Source organism: Camellia sinensis, chromosome 4 (genome assembly GCF_055761805.1).
Source record: "Camellia sinensis isolate YWXY chromosome 4, ASM5576180v1, whole genome shotgun sequence".
Taxonomy (NCBI): domain Eukaryota; kingdom Viridiplantae; phylum Streptophyta; class Magnoliopsida; order Ericales; family Theaceae; genus Camellia; species Camellia sinensis.
In genome coordinates, this window is record NC_138964.1 from 196,024,841 (window position 1) to 196,042,265 (window position 17,425).

Here is a 17,425-nt window from a genome sequence, read left to right on the forward strand (position 1 = left end):
GCAGATATTTTGTGCCAGCTGTCATGCACAATTCCTCCCTCTAAACACGTGTATGGGGGGATTTGAGCCTTGCTTAGCTTCTCCAAGAAGCTTTGCAAAATTGGATTTCTATAAAAGGAGAGCCTCCTCTCCTTTTCCAGGGGTTCCAGAAATCTGATATACAAGTTATATATATCTCTCTCTCTATATCTCCCTCTCTCTAGATTTGTGTGTGTGTTTGAGCTCAAAAGGGTGTTTTGTTCTTACTATTGCACACAAACACCTAGCATTACACTATCCTTGGTTGCTGAGGTGCTAGGGAGTTGATGTTATAGTTCTTGAGATGGTTTTGATCAGAGAAAGGTGCTGGAGCTTTGGTCTTGAAGGTGTTCTTCAGGGGTGAGTATTCTTACTTTAGATCCATCTTTCTTGCTTAAGCTTTTTAGACCTACTTGCATATTATTTTAAGCTTAGCTATAAACTATAAAAAGTTCTGATTTTGTATGCTTAAGATGTTTGTTTGAGGTCATTTTTTGGTTGGGGGTTGTCTACCCCCTCTTAGGCCTTGTTTGGTCTTGTTTTGTGCTTTACTTTTGAGCTTTGGAACCATCTTGTCTTGGCCTTCTCGCCACTGAAATTTAGAGGATTTTCAATGGTGGAGAAGTGGTTTTGGAGTCTTGAATAGGAGAGGGACACCTCCCTCTCCTTGTGTCTCATATGCTTGCATTGTTGGCTTATAAGAGTAGCATGTTTGCTTAGCATGTGTTGGCTTCATTTCAGCAAGTATTTGGTGTTATTTGACCATGCTATACCTCTATTTCAAGTTGGTTTTTAGTGGTCTCTTGCATGCATCATACACTTGCCTTGAAATCCTCTCATTTGTCGTAATATACATCATGCATTTGGACCATCATGCTTGCATATTTTGGCTCAACTCAAAGGAGCTTTTATTCATGTTTTACCATGTTTAAGCTTTGTTTGGTGTTGTCTTGGTCATGCATGCATTATTTTGCATAGCCTTGGTTCATTCTAGCTTGTAAGCTTTGTGCCTTGAATTCATTAGCATGTGTTACTTGAAGTATTTTCATGATTTGGCATCATGTGAAATGTGATTTCAGTCTATGTTTTGTAGTCACACACTTGCATTTATCACCTATTCCATGCTTTCGATAGTTTGTGTTTCATGCCTTAAGAATAGGTCATTGTGCATGCCACTATGCTTAGGCATTTGGGATGCCATCTCAGTGGGTATTTGGGCTTATTTGGACATGTCATAACTCTAATTTTCATTGACTAAGTCATGCCATGTTTGGTTGTAATAGGTGTAGTATAACACCTCTTTGTTAGCATTGTATGCCTCATGCCTTATGCCCTTTGTATTGGCTTGTTTTAGCTTTGGCCCTTGCATGTTTTAGACTCCTTTTAGCGTGATTTAGGACTATTTTGGTTGTCCTTGGCTCTTTGGGGCCTGGTTCATGTGGCCTTAGTATAAGCTCCTTGGCTAGCCTTAAGCCTTGAGCCTTCTTGCATGCCATGCTTGCATTTTTTGGTTGATTTGGCATCATTCCGTGCTTATTTTCAGAGCTTATAGTGTTGTTACACTTCCACTTTTGTCACTCTTTGAGCATTCTTGAGAGTTGTGCTTTTAGACCTAAGTGATGAATCAATGTGTGTGCATGCTTGTCTTGCATTTTGGTGCCTTAGTCTTGGTGTTTTGGCCACTGTTTTTGGCATGGCTGAGGTCTGCCCACTCCGGTTTAAGTCCATCTTTGCATATTGTTGCATGTTTATCCATCTTGCATGTTGTTGCATGCTTGTCCATCTTGCATGTTATTACATGCTTGTCTCATTGCATGTTGTTGCATGCTTGGTATATTGCATGTTGTTGCATGCTTGGCCTGTTGTAGTGTTGTTATATTACTTGTTTCATGTCATGTTGTCTACATGTTAGGTTGCATAGCATTGCATTTCCACGTTGCATTGCATTGTGTTTGGTTTGGGATGTCAAACTAAACAGAGGAGCGAGGGACGTTTCGTACTCGAAGTGACGAAACATACCTCAATCCTCAGTCGCCGACACTCTTGATCCAACGTGATAGAGTGTGAAGCATTCATGTGTTTTTGTGCATTCATTCCATAGTGAATTGCACACTTAGCCTCTTTGACCATCATGCATTGAGATGCAGGATTGGTGGACCGAGGGTCGAGCACTACATCCTTTTGAGTCTCAAATATGATAAGGGATGTGGTTGTAAACATCATCTTGCAAATGTATTGCCATGCCCCTCTTTGTCCTCTGCTGTAGCAAAAGGAGCATCTTTGCAGGAAGAGATGGCCGGTCGGCTATCTTCAGTGCCGATTGGCTAGAAATTTTTAGCCGATGGACCCACAAGTGGTCGATGACCCATTTATTATGGCCGATGGCCTTATCCTTTCGCTGATGCTCTCCCAATATGTCCTTGAGATGGTCCAAAAGCATCACAAAGATTTTCACAGTTTTCAAAGGAGCAAAATAGTGCAAACAGAGGCAACATGGGGCATGGCAACGGATTTCCGAGCGAAGCCGATCGAGCATGCATTTGTCCCTTTTCTTGAGGCCGCTTTAACTGTTTTGTAACTTAATTAATTTGCTTAATTAGTTAAGAGTTGTGCAATAATTAATTAGCTAGGGTAGTTAATTAATTAGTTGATTTGTATTATTTATTCGGACCATTCGTCGAGAGGGTGAATTTTGTAATAAGTGTCCGTGAGTGTGTGAATGTCTTCCAACCCCACGTCTTTCTCCTTTTTACTCACCTGCTTTTAATGGTTAGTTTTAGGTCATGTTTCAATTAGCATCCTTATGATCGCATGTTTGCATCATTCATTTGTATTGCATGCACCGGGCTCGGCGCATCATACAAACTACATCGTATTTCAATTCCTATTTGAATACATGTATCAAGTTGCATCTCATATGCCATCTTAGGATAGCCGAGCCTATTTCTAGTTGCATTTCGCATGTGTTGCATTAGCCATGTTAACATAGCTAGGATCATGCATTGATTACTAACTAGCTATTGTTTTGGCTCGGAGTACTAGGTAAGCTTTTATGCTTTAGCATCTTGCATGAGTGTGAGTGTTAACATGACAGCATGCTTGCTATGAGGCTAACTGCTTATGTGATATAACTGCTTGAATGCCTGTGGGTGAAGGTTGGATTGCTTGAATTGGAACAATTCATTGAAATCTGTATTTTTGCCTACTTGCGAGTAACAAACTTCAAACCATTTCCAAACAAACGGATATGCGATGTTTTGTTCCAAATTTGGCAATCTAGTCTATACCCATGTGTTGTGCGCATTACATAGTAATTCTAGCTAATTAACCGGAATAAGAATGCATGTGTTTTCAAAAACAAGATATCATGCTTAGTATAGGCCGATCTTTGATCGAGCGAACGGGGGTGCTCATTGCATGACCTTCTCCTCTCGTACCCAAGTTCCTGAGCCGAGACAACTTTGGTGATGACGAACACGTGGCCTTAGGCAACGAGTCTGGGTTTCCTAAATTCCTCCAAAACAAAATATTTAGGTGGCGACTCTGTATCTGGCAAAGCAGTCCATGTTTGGCACTTCTTTATAAAAATCAGTTTTCCAAAACAATTTGCCAAATTTGGACTCTTTGGTGATTTATCGGTCTCGCATTGAACTTTGCGGGATTAGATTCAGAACCGTGACATTTGAGTCTGAACTGTAATAGCATGAGGCCCTTGGGGCGCGTTTACAGTTTCTGGCGACTCTGCTGGGGATTTAGAGAGCTTGACTCGAACTCATGATAGCTTGTTTTTATTACACTTATGTGTTTCTTTGCATTGCATGTGCATTGGTGCGCCTAGGACACCGTGTTTACTGTATACTATTCCTGAACGGTTTGCCAGAGGCATGCTTTGAGAAGCGTGCCATAAGGCTGATCGGTTGCGGGCTCTGCCACAACGGGAACACAAACCTCGCTTTTCACCGAGGCACCCTTTTTGACCATTCGACCTAGTGCATATAGGAATCCATAGTGACTATTCTAAACTAGGACAAGTTGCTTACCTGATTATAGGTTGTTTGAAGCCGCTGTGTGCGTAGTGAAACCCTAGTTCCTGACAAAATAGGACATGGAAACCCTACCCCAACATAGGAGTGTTTTGGCTCTCACTTGCTTGTTATGTGCTTTTAGAGTGCGTCTCTACAGGAATGCACATATCAGTCTGCAAGTTTAGGTATCAGGCCTGCGGGCATCAGCATCAGTACTTTGAGAATTAGTTATATCTACGGGTATTAGATTCAGATTTGGGGCCAGTGATTTTGGGAATAGTGACCAGTGGTTGAGAACAGTTCATTCAGCTTGTGTTTGCTAACTGTGTGTTGTCTTTATTTAAGTTGTTATGCTGTCCGTTTTTCTGTTCATTGTTTCCTTATTATTGCTTTATTTATCTTTTTACAAGGTAGTTTAGCACCATTGATTCCGACCAGACAGATATCCCCCGAGCACTCTAGGTTAGAGGTCGTAGACTTAATCGATCTAGGGATCTGATAGATGGACAAGCAGTTTTCCTTTCTTTACCCCCGGTTACCAGACGGAGGTCAAAAAGGCACAGTGTATCGGTACAGCAATCGCCAGATCAGTGGTCTACCCCGTTAGTGAACAGTCAGGCTGAGGTCTCGGTTTCTATTGTAAGGACAGATATCCCGGTTATTCAGCTAGATCAATACAATATGGCAGACTTAAAGGGAATGATGCATCAGCTCCAGGAAAGTATGAGAACCATGCAGTAGGACGCTGCTCATGAAGCAGAATTTGCCAAACAACAGGCCAAGGTCATGGCCCAACAGGCAGAGTTAATCACCAGGCTACAGCAGCAAACTGAACATCTGCTTCACATCAAGCTCCTCCCCTACCAAGAGTTCCAATACTCGGGGAAACAGCAAACGCCCAGGATGATACGGACATTCCAATGTGGCCAGCTCCGTCTCCGATCCTACCTCAGCTATCTAAGGCACCCACACCCACCAACTTACCGGATTCTCCCTTTGAGTTCGAGGTAGACCCCACAACGTTGAAAGTGAGCAAGCTTGAAAAGCTGTTCAAGAAATCTCAAGGTGTGAAGTCCATTCCAGATATTGAGGATGGGTACACCGACTCGGCCGTGATGCTGCCGGACCGATTTAAGATGCCGTACATAGACCGTTTCGACGGGTCTGATGATCCCATGGTGCATTTGCAGCTGTTTTCGGATATACTAAGGCCGATAGGCCTCTCTAGATTGTAGAAACTTTCTTTGTTTGGCCGGACCCTGTCAGGTGTAGCAGCTATTTGGTATGCAAAACTGGAAGACTCTGTTAAGAGGAACTGGGATGAGATGGCTGAGGCCTTTGTGGCTCAATACTCCTATGACACTCAGATCGAGGTCACAACTCGCGATCTCGAGACAACTACGCAAGAGCCGAAGGAGAGCTTCTCTAATTTCGTGACCCGATGGAGGGCCAAGGCCTCGATGATGGCCATCAAGCCTGTCGACAAAGATCAGATTCGGATGATTGTGCGCAACCTCTAGCCCAAGCTTATACAGAAGATAATCGTTCTCCCCCTTCTCACCTTTGCAGATTTACATGAGATAGGGGTGCAGATCGAGGACGCTATGAAACAGGGCCTCATTGATCATGATAGAGAACAGCCCAAGAGGGCATTCAACCGCAGTATGAATGTAGGCACAAGTAGTGCTGCAGCTGCCAGAGCTTCAGATGTGAGTATGGTCACCACCACCACCACTCCAAGAACCCTTTCAGCTACACCGGTGCGTCCGGAAGTAGCTCACAAACAACCAAGTTTCCACCTCTAGGCCAAAGAACCTTCATCCCACTATACATGCCCCCGTCCAAAGCTCTGGGGATTTTGATCAGCAAAGGGCACTTGAAGCCCCTAGAGCCGCGGCCACTACTAGACAAACTCTCTGCTTCCCATAACCTAGCCAAGTACTGCGCCTTTCACCAACAGCATGGTCATGACACCGACCAGTGCTTTCGATTGCGTCACGAGATCCAGGATCTCATTGACAACAGGGTGATCGTGCCTCCAGAGAAACTGAATGTCATAACCTACCCTCTTCCACCACATAACCAAGCTCCACCTCCCCAACACATCAATCTAGTCCAAACTGGGGTTGCATCATACGACCTTAGCATATATATCACCTCTTCCCACCTACCCAAGCTAGAGGTGTTCATTCCTAACAGCACTGACTTGTGTATGTTGGACATCTCCCAAACCTAACTAGAAGCGGTGGTGGTGACTATTGAAGATAGAGTTGGGTTGACTGTGGGAACAGATAAGAATGATTGTACAGAACCTGAGGGATCTGCGAGCTTCATATACAACCTGAGCGGTTACATTATATCAGCAGGCCAGGGTAGGCCGAATGTGAAATTGCCAGTGGGAGCAGAGATTTGTGTAGTATGGGAGGATGGACCTAATCAAGGGCTAGATGACCTAGCGGATCTGGAAGAGGACATTACTAACCTTCAGTTTTTCAACGAAGAAGATCCAGGAGACGTGGCAGTCAACTGGTTTGATTTGGATAGGTCAGCAGAGTCTATAGGGTGGCTTGACGACCAGCCAGATATTGTTGAACAACCTCAGCTAGAGCAGAGTTCGTCAGGGACAGGGACATCAACAGTGGCCGGAAGGGCCGGGAATCAGGATGCACCACCGGAGAGCACCGGTGTTAAGAATTTTGCTCAAAACACTGGCAGTTTGGGTACGGAAGATACTGAACATCAGGTTGCGCTGAAGCAATTTGAACGGGAAAGGATCGAATAGTCTAAGAGGGTCAGAAAGGCCAAAGCCCCTACAGGGATAGAATGTGCTGTGCGCACAAGAACGGAGCGTGCTGTGAGCACAGGAACACAAGGTGCTGTGGGCATAGGAATAGTCGCAATGGAGCCAGACAGGTGTTTGTCGGCTGCCGATGGCATGTGGTGGGAAGATGACGACCTGTGTCTTGCCCACACAGATGAAGACTGGGGACAAGGCTAGCCGGATGATACCTGGTATATTGGCAAGGTCGACCACATGACTAGGAGCGGGCGGTATTTCAAGCCCCCGCATTTAGATCAACCAGAAGCGTCCAGGAAGGACAAAGAGGCAGACAAGAAGAAAGAGAAGTTACTTAAAGAAGAGGCTGTACTGAAATAGCTTAAAAAGATACAGGCAGACATCTCCATCTGGGGACTGCTTATGGATTCAAGAGTACACAGGCAGGCTGTCCTTTTTGCAATGGACAAGGCCAAACTCTTAATAGATACCACGCCTGAGCAGCTAGTAGGACTGGTCTTTCCAGGAGGAGCTTCCCCGACATTGACCTTTTCTGACAAAGAACTGCTTCCCGAGGGCGCAAATCATAACAAACCACCATACATCTCTATGGAGTGTAGAAACAAGTGGATACTGGTGGTTCTTGTTGACACGGGATCTGCCATTAATGTGTGCCCGTCAAGAACGGCATATGCAATCGGGTTGAAGCCCGCAGACTTCGTGCCAACCACCCAGGTGATAAGGGCCTACGACAATACAAGTAGAGAAGTGATGGGGACTGTGCAGATTCAGGCCCAGGTTGGTCCAGGATAACACAATGTCAATTTTCATGTCTTGGACGTTCCCGCAACCTTCAATCTACTCGTAGGGCGGCCGTGGTTGCACTAGGTGAAGGCAGTCTCCTCCACCTTGCATCAGATGCTTAAATACCCCCACAGGAAGGGGGTGGCTATAGTTTTTGGGAATTTGTCAATCCATCTCCTGCTAGAGGTGTTTACACCGGTTTTGGAAATCGAGCATGGAACGGAGGATGTGTTCTTATCAGGATTTACCCTAGCCGAGGCCCGAGTTGTTCAGAACATCTTAGCTGTTGATGAGGGGTTATATGTCAGTGCGCAGTTTGTGTATCTCATAAACAAGCTCCAACATATCCCTGGGATGGGACTAGGAAGAAGTGGCCGGAAGGGTTTTGTTGTATCGGCCAAAGTGCCGCACAATCCGTATACCTTTGGCTTGGGTTATCTACCCACCAAAGAGGACTGGGTGAGGAAAGCCAAGGAGATGGCTGGAAGAGCCAGAACCAAGCAGACCGGGAGGTATTTTGATTTGATGCATCGGCCTATTTAGGGCACCCTAAACGGATGCTTCGTCCGGGAGGGGGAAGACTTTCCATTCTGCTACTTCCCAGAGCCATGGCTGAATGTTGAGAAGAGGCGCTTGCCAGGTTTTGAGATCTTTTTCGACTTGCAGTTGTCCGGGGATGATGTTGCCGAGGAGCAGGCAGACCCATCAGTTGAGGTTGAATAGTGTAAGGAAGTGGATTCTGAGAGCACCGAGTTTGAAATGGGGGTAGCACTGGTTTGTCTACTATCAAATCCTCCGATCGTAGATGAGTGCTTGGGAGATGACCTCTCAGTGTCTATGATCAGGAATGAAATGGCTGCGAGCCCACCTTTGAACATTTTGGATGCATCTATCGCACCCTCCCTCGTCTGGCAGTGCGATGAGGGATTCTTATCGAGCAGCACCGGGTCAGGTAGTGAGCCGAAATCTAATTCCACCGAGGCTATGGAGTCAGAATCAGGTTCCAGCTCGTCTGAGTCTGAGTCCGGTATTCTTGGGGCTGACAACCCGGATGCCACAGTCCTGTCTAGGTCGTCTTTTTCTTTCTCTTTTGAGTCTGTTGTAACAGAAGAATCAGACGATTTGGAAGTGATTAATGAGAATGGAATAGCTGTGGCTTCTGAGTACTTTTTTGTGCCTTTGATTTATTGTATTAATCAGGACTTTCAAAATTTTGATGAAAACGACGAGGAAGAAATTCCTCCGGTTTTGAAATATTTGCTTGAACTAGAGCAGGAGAGGTTTGTAAAACCCTTGGTTGATGAAATCACCCAAATTAATGTTGGTACTGAGAAGGACACGCGGCTAGTCCAGATCGAGTCCACGTTGTCTTCGGAGGAGCGCGAGTGCTCAGTTGCTTTGTTAAAAGATTTCAAAGATGTTTTCGCGTGGTCCTACGAGGACATGCCTGGAATCGATCCTGAGATTATACAGCACCGAATCCCTCTTGACCCAGAGGCCCGACCTGTTAAGCAGAAGCTCAGAAGGATCTGCCCAGATTGGGCTCTCAAGATCAAAGAAGAGGTCACCAAGTAAATTGACGCATGGTTCCTGCTCGTATCTGAATACCCAACTTGGTTGGCCAACATCGTTCCAGTGCCGAAGAAAGACGGCAGAATTCAGGTATGTGTGAATTTCAGGGATTTGAACAAAGCCAGTCCGAATGATGACTTTCCTCTACCGCATATCGATGAGTTAGTGGATTTTACTGCCGGGCATGCATTGCTCTTGTTCATAGATGACTTTTCGGGCTACAACCAAATCGTAATGTCACCCGAAGACCGAGAGAGGATTGCTTTTACCACCCCGTGGGGGACCTATTGTTATAGGGTAATGCTGTTTGGGCTGAAGAATGCTAGAGCTACATATCAACGGGCTGCGACCACGATATTACATGACATGATCCACAAAGAGGTTGAGGTGTACGTGGACAACATGATTGTCAAGTTCAAGGAAAGAGAGGGCCACTACACCGCCTTGCAAAAGTTCTTTCAACGGATCAGAGAGTTTCAGTTACGGTTGAATCCTCAGAAATGTACGTTTGGTGTTATAGCAGGGAAAATGCTGGGGTTCTTGATTACACAGAGAGGTATCGAAGTTGACCCTTCCAAAATCAAGGCCATCTTAGAAATGCCACCACCAAGGACTGAAAAGGAGGTGCGAGGCTTCCTGGGTAAAGTGCAATTCATAAGACGGTTTATCTCAAAATTAATCTTGACTTGTGAACTACTCTTTGGCCTCCTGAAGAAAGGAAAGAAATTCCAATGGGACGGCCGATGCCAAGCTACTTTCAAACAGATTAAACAATATTTACAGAACCCACCCGTGTTGTCACCGCCTGAGCGGGGAAACCGTTGATTTTGTATATTTCAGTGATTGAAACTACGATGGGCTACATGCTTGCACAAGAGTCTGAGGACAAAGTGGAGAGAGCTATCTACTACCTGAGTAAGAAAATGCTGGATTACGAGACCCGCTACACTCCGCTGGAGAAGGCTTGTCTGGCCTTGGTATGGGCTACCAGGAAGCCCTACCTGTTAGCTCACTCTGTAATGTTGGTTTCGAGAGTAGATCCCATCAAATATCTCTTCGAGAAATTGGCACTTACGGGTAGGCTAGCTCGCTGGTTGCTTCTGCTTTCCCAATTCGATCTGAAATATGTGATGCACAAGTCGGTAAAGAGGAGGGCGATAGCGGAGTTCCTAGCCAATCACCCAGTTGAAAGGGATGAAGCAATTGAGTACCTATTCCCAGACGAGGCTATTCTGCATGTCGAAAATGAAACTTAGATGATGTACTTTGACGGGGCATCAAACCAATACGGGTATGGGATAGTGGTGTTGCTGATAGCACCCGACAATTCCCGCATCCCTTTAGCATTCAAACTCCGTTTCAAAGTATCGAACAATAAGGCAGAGTATGAGGCATGTATTGCTGGACTAGAAGCCGCCCTAGAACTAGGGGCAAAACGGTTGGACGTCATTGGGGACTCGAACCTTGTTGTATCGCAGGCTAAGGGAGATTGGAAAGTCAAGGAAGAAAAAATGAGAATTTACCACCAGACCTTGGACTTGTTGATTCCTCGGTTTAAGAAGCTGAACTTCGCTCATCAGGTTCGCAGATTCACTAGCAACTCTATCATCCATGATAGACATCCTATTTGGAGTCCGGATACGTCTGATCATCATTGACTAGAAATTTGTGCCAGCCTACAAGCTACTTGCTGCCATAGAAGAAGTTCAAGATGAGAACCCCCGGTATTACGATGTCTGAAATTTCTTGGAAAAAGAGGTGTATCCACCAGGGGCAAATGCCAAAGATAAGAGGGTAATTAGAAGAATGGCTGCTCAGTTCATCGTCTGCGGAGGTAAACTGTATAAGAGAGGACATCTCGAGATGCATAAGTTGTGTGTTGATGCTGAAGAATCGAAGCGCCTAATGGAGGCCATCCATGGAGGAGAGTGCGGAGCGCACATGAACAGGGTGATGCTAGCCTGGAAGATCCTTAGACAGGGTTATTACTGGTCCACCATGGAGGAGGATTGTATTGGCTTTGTCTAGCGATGCCACAAATGTCAGATCCATGCGAATCGCATGAACATTCCGCCGTCAAAGCTGTACAACATGACTTCGCCATGGCCGTTTTCAGTTTGGGGGATTGATGTGATCGGGGTTGTTACTTCGAAGGGGTCCAATGGGCATGAGTTCATTCTGGTCGCGATAGACTATTTCACGAAGCGGGTTGAGGCCCAATCTTATGCAGTGTTGAAAGCTTCGCATATCGCTAAGTTCATCAGGAATAAAATCATCTGTCGCCACGGTGTCCCGAACGAGATCATTTCAGATAATGGTTCCCACTTCAAGAAGGAAGTGATTGACTTGTTGGACAAGTGCAACGTGGTTTTTCATAAGTCGTCTACATATCGGCCGCAGACCAACGGAGCAGTTGAGGTCGCCAACAAGAATATGAAACACATACTGTAGAAGATGGTGGAAACCTACCGGGACTGGCCAGATAAGTTGCCATTTGCTCTGTGGGGCTACCGGACTTCAATTCAAAATTTCACTGGGGCGACTCCGTACTCTTTGGTTTATGGGATGGAGGCAATTCTGCCTATCGAAATTAAGGTTCCGTCATTACGGGTACTGGCTGAGTGTTAGATAGCTGAGGTAGATTGGCAGCAGAGCAGATTCAAAGAACTCATGCTCTTTGACGAGAGAAGGCTGAAAGCACTGTACCATGTTCAGGGTTATCAACACAAAATTGCCTGGGCTTTCAACAAGAAGCTTAAGCCTAGGAATTTGAAAGAAGGAGATTTGGTGCTCAAAGACAACCGAGCTCCCATCCACGACCCTAGGGGCAAGTTCAGACCCAATTGGACTGGTCCTTACATCACTAAGGCTATCTGGTCGGGTGGAGCTGTCGTTCTGATGGACCTAGATGGCCTATAGTTCTCTCAACCGATCAACATGGACAAGTTGAAGAAATATTTTCCTTGAGTGGCTCGTTAGGCCGAAAACCTGAAAGGGTGACCTAGGCAAAAATTAGAGCACACAAAATTTGAAATCATAAAAACTGAGCTCGCAAGGTTGAAAACCCGCAAAGGGCGGCCTTAGCAAAAGTTAGAGCACAAAAGGAGAGCGTAAATACTCGAGTGAACCTAAGCCGAACTGCGTAAGGCTTGATTCCCATCTTTGGGATACGTAGGCAACTTCATCCTGAAGTTCATCCATAAACACTTCCTCGATCAACTTTGTCTATGTGATCATGTTTGGTCATCTTTGTCTATTCAGGATTCAAGAGCTCGGTTGTGATCTCCAGTGCAGTATTATTCAGACTAGGGGCAACATTCCAGTTGCTGGGATCCGGGGTTGTACATCTCAGTGATAGATCTCAGGCGTGTCCAGTTCTGATCCATATCGAAAATGGCTTTGAAAAGTTTTAATAAAAGTTGATTTTGCTCAAATTAATCTTTTTACAACTTAGACCATTTTTGGACCAAACGGAAAATTTTCAGTACCCACAACCTTCAATTTCATTGATTTCAATACAGAGTTCTCCTACTCTTGAACACAAATTGAAGTTGTTTTTTATTACATTCATAAGGAAAACTTGAAAGTTCTGATTAAAGCAAATAAATCCGGGGCATAGTCAGGTGTTCCTGCGTCCCCTCCCCGAGCTGGTAGAAGCCTCTGATGCCAAAGTGGGCCCTACTTGTGCTTCTTCATTGAGCCAATCTATGCACTCATCAGAGAGGGTGTAACTGAAAGTGAAAGGGGGGGCTAGAAGCTCTCTCGTCCTCCATGCTGTGGCATACTGGGCTAGCTATGCGCCTCGGACCAGAAATGCAGCAGGATACTCAATCCCCACTTCTGGGCAAATCTGATCATGTCTGAACTGGCGCTGGAATCGAAATGGGAAATAGAAGACACAGTGTGTCAAGCCAATCAACTAGATCCCAGGCTGGCGGGTCATGCTGTAGCTCATCGCTGGTAAGTCAAGCCAGGGGCAGCGCCAAGCAATGTTCGTAGTGGACAAACTGCACATCCAGTTGTACCACCATCCCTTATCCGGGGCATCAACCAAGCGTCGTCGGAAGAAATAGCTGCAAGCTGAATATGCCAGACATGAGTCCATCACTCTCAACTTATCCATCAACCATACCTGAGGGAGGGATGAAAAATGAGAGATTGAAGAATAGAGAGGTGTAAGTTGAGAGAAAAAGTAAGCAAAGGGTTTTGAGAGAAAAACCGAGCCTGAGGGCCGAGTGATGCGAGAGACATATGTGAGATGGGGTGGGAAACATTACCTGTAGTAGTAGTGGACTCCCTGCAAACCTGGCCATCTCCCGGCGATGAAAAGCGTCTAATCTCATCAATGTTTCGGCTAGTGTCATAGCGATACAGCTCTTACCCCCCTTCAAGTCCTCGGCGACTTCGATCAAACGGGTGCTAAATCTACCGGAGCCTGGGGCAAGCAAGAATTGGGACAACATGCACAAGCAAAGCGCATGTCACAGATAATCTTGCCAATGGTGGTCGTCGCGATCACCGGCATTAGAAAACTGACGAACTAAGCTCGGAATGTCCAGCTCTCCGTCATGAATCAATGACTGAGCGTCGTACAAAGTAAGGCCGCACATCCGTACTAAGGCTTGGACATGGCCGAACCGGAGCTGAGGCAAGATTTCTTCATCACGCTCGGATTCCATTAAAGCTTGGAAATCCTCGAAAGTGGGACACAACTCTTGCCCACCAAAGCTAAAAACGCGTGTCACCGGATTCCAAAACCTTATCGCAGCATGAAGGAACGGAAAATGTAGCGGGGTGCGACTCAACATGAATAGTGCATTTATGCTGAAGCCCCAGAAATTCAACTTTTCCGAGCCGTCTAAATTGCCAATCCAATTTGTGAGATTTTGGAGAAGAAATGCTTCCATTTGTTGCAAAATTAGTGTTGAAATGAAGAAAACTACGAAGTTGGGGCTTTTGTAGAAGATAAGGTGTTGAGTGGAAGACAGGTGTCAACATTCTGGAGGTGCTCGCCATTTTTGGCTGATCGGCCAAAAAGAGTGCCGATCGACCACCATTTTTGGCCGATCGGCTAGTAATGATGGCCGAGGGCCATTTCTTATGGCCGATGGCCTCCCCTTTGGCCGATGGCCTTTCCTCTTGTTCTCTGAGCTATCTATGAGTTGAATGTGTTGAGAACTTGTGAATGGTTCCACTTTAAATGCCTTTCGGTGATGATTTTGCGAAGTCACGCCTGTGTTACTTCAATTTGTTTATCGAGTTGTTGTACTTTTGCTTATCGAGTTGTATTTCATGTTTTTTAGTCCTTGTCTTGCTTATCGAGTTGTATTTACATTTGGTTAGCATGTCAAGTTCTTTTTTTTGCTTATCGAGTTATTTCGTTGTTAGTTGGTTCACTACCTAATTATTGCGATGCGAGTGTTTAATTTTCAAACAAAGTTTAATCTCATTTACATTTGTTATGTAATACGATGCGATGCGATGTATAGAATGTACGAATGCAACACCTTTTTAACAAAAACTTGTTTCATTCCATTATCTTTTCAAGTACATAGCTTTGAAGAAAATAAAACCTACCTGCGGTAGTACAATGTGCTCAAACTACCAGTAAAAAGAAAAGTAAAACAAAAAGGAAAAGCAACAAAATGTCTGAATAGCTAAAAAGAGGAAAAGTAGCAAATGTCTGGATCAGCATCAGCCATCTCAAGCATGGGAGTCTGTCCTCGTCCTCTTCCTGGACGAAGGTCCAGGAGCGTCGCCGCCAACCTCACCATCCGAGTTCGAGCCCGAGCCCGAGCCATCTCCAGTCTCATCCTCAGATGACTCTACCTCTGCCTCAGACTCATCGTCGTCTGGAATCGGTGCCCGTGAGCTGCTCCCAACATGAGTAAACCCGACTTTGGTCTGGAGGCGTACTGTGGTCCCTCGCCTTGCTCTCCCTCCTCCTCGGGCAGGTGCAGATGGTCCTACTGGAACACCCCCTACAACCGGTATCTGGAATGGGGCCTGACAAGAACAGTTGGCATACGCATCAGTTATACTATGCAAAGCCAAGTGTGACTGCCAAATGCAATGTATGAGTACAGTGTGTGAATACTGTGAGCAGTGTGCGAATGTCTAATGCAGTGTATGAATACAATGTATGAATGCCGCAAATAGTAGGTAAGTTACAGTGCATCAATGTCGTGAGTGCTGTGTGTCAAGTGACGTATCGACAATGTGGAACATCAAATTAGTATGGAACAGATTATGCAAAGTTTGAAACTACGGTTGAAAGAACTTATCGGGATACCATAGATGGTCAGCAGGTCGGTGCTCCGCTGTAGCATCCCCATCACCGAGGCAGTCAGCTCTAGAGACTGACGGGTGTACTCGATCGAATCTTGTAAAAGTGTTGAAGTAATTAGTATTCTGCGGGATATCGAATGAATTGAAATGACTGTACAGAATGCAAAATATACCAGTACATACAGGGGCCGAACCGTAAACTCTGATAAGCTCATGATCAGCCGGAGGAGGAGCGATGGGTATCTGGTAAGTCTCCCCACCCTGTCCACGGCATGTCATCATCGTAGGTAGCTCGGGCCATCCAGCTCCCTCTCTTCTCCGAAATCCACTCCTCCCACGGCCTGAGGTGCCCTCAGTGCTCCTACTCCTGCTGCTGGCACTGCTGGCCTCTCTCTCTCGACTCAGCGAGCACCGGTTAGTGACGGCATCAAATATGTCTGAATGAACTTGGTGTAATCACCCTCGTCTCTAAAGCGCTCATAGCTCCAGCCAATCGTGCAGTCCATCATCTCCTGTAAGGTGTACCTCTCAGTGTGCCTCATGTGGGTAGGAGGAGGTGTTGGAACTGTCTGCTCTGGCAGGCCTAAGGTCTGCCGTAGGAAGCGCTCCCCAAAGTACTAAGCGCGGCAGACCGGTCCCTCTAACAAGACCCTGAATCAGGTAGTCTCTCGAGCATCGGCATACCGCTCTCGAATTGCGTTAGGCAACGGAGCCCAGGGCTGCCAGGTGATCTGCAAATAATACACAGTTTGTTATCTACTGTTATTGATAGTACAATATGAAGCGAAGCTTAAATAAACTGTAATGTTTGACATACCTCGGTCGCGGTGATGGTGTCAAAGTAGCGGTGGAAGAACATGAAGGACTCCCGTGGCCTCCGCTCACATCTCATATCGAAGAGGTGGGAAAACGGAACCATAGGGGGCATCTCCTCATCCGGCACTGGGGTGAGCCTAGGAAAATAGGCATACACCCAAAACTATGGAATGCAACAGAGTAGATATGAGTATGCTTATCAGATAAAGCAGTATACAGATAAAATAGAGTGCAGTATGTGCAATGTATTGTGCAGTGTGTGCAGTGTACAACCAGTGTAAATCAGATTGCGTGCGCGCAGTGTGTGTGATGTGCAGATAATGAAAAAAAAATAGAATTGAAAAGACAGAAAAGGGAACATGTACCTCCCAGGCTCACCAGTAGCCTCCAAGCAACTGCTCGTTGTGGCGGGAGGATTAGCTCATATATCCGTAAAGAGTGGCCAAGCCCGCGCCACCCCAGTCGTAGCCGCGGATCTGCGTCACGTCCACAAGTGCGCTCAGTAGGTAAAGGGCGACAGTGTTCACCCGGTCGACGAAGAGCGTGGTGCCCAGCAGGAACATGATGAAGCCACAAGCATATTGCTTCTCCTCATCCCGAGTAGTAGGCGCTTGGATCCAGAAGTGATCCTTGAACCATGAGTACCTCACAAATCCTGGCCAGGCAAGAGGTGGCTGAGTGTCAAGCAAATATAGCTGAGCGGCGCCCCACTCGTCTATATGTATATCAAAGGGGATCTGATCACCCCCTACTCCCATGCCTGTGAGCATGGAGAAGTCAAAGGGAGTCATCGTCATCTCCCCGGTGGCAGAAAGGTAGAAGGAGTCGGTGGTGTCCCACCACCTCTCCACCAAAGCAGCAAGAAGGGGCCTGCTCGTAGTGAGGCGCGAAAGTCCCATGCAGAAAGTGCCGAAGCCGGCCTGGTCGACAATATGGCGAACCGCATCGGGTAGCTCCATATACCATCCTCGAGCGACGACATTCCCATACCCTCGGAAGGCATGGGAATATCCTTGTATTAAAAGACAAACAGATGCGATGCGGTGTTAGATGTACAGTGTTTAAATGCCGTCAGAACAAGGGAAAATGTAGTGTGGGTGCATATGTTTGAGTTTACACAGCTATT

The 17,425-nt window shown here is 46.0% G+C and overlaps 1 pseudogene; it reads right to left on the minus strand.

The window, feature by feature from the left end:
* LOC145824344 (uncharacterized) overlaps positions 1 to 17,425 on the minus strand; it is a 119,215-nt pseudogene that overhangs the window by 86,316 nt on the left and 15,474 nt on the right.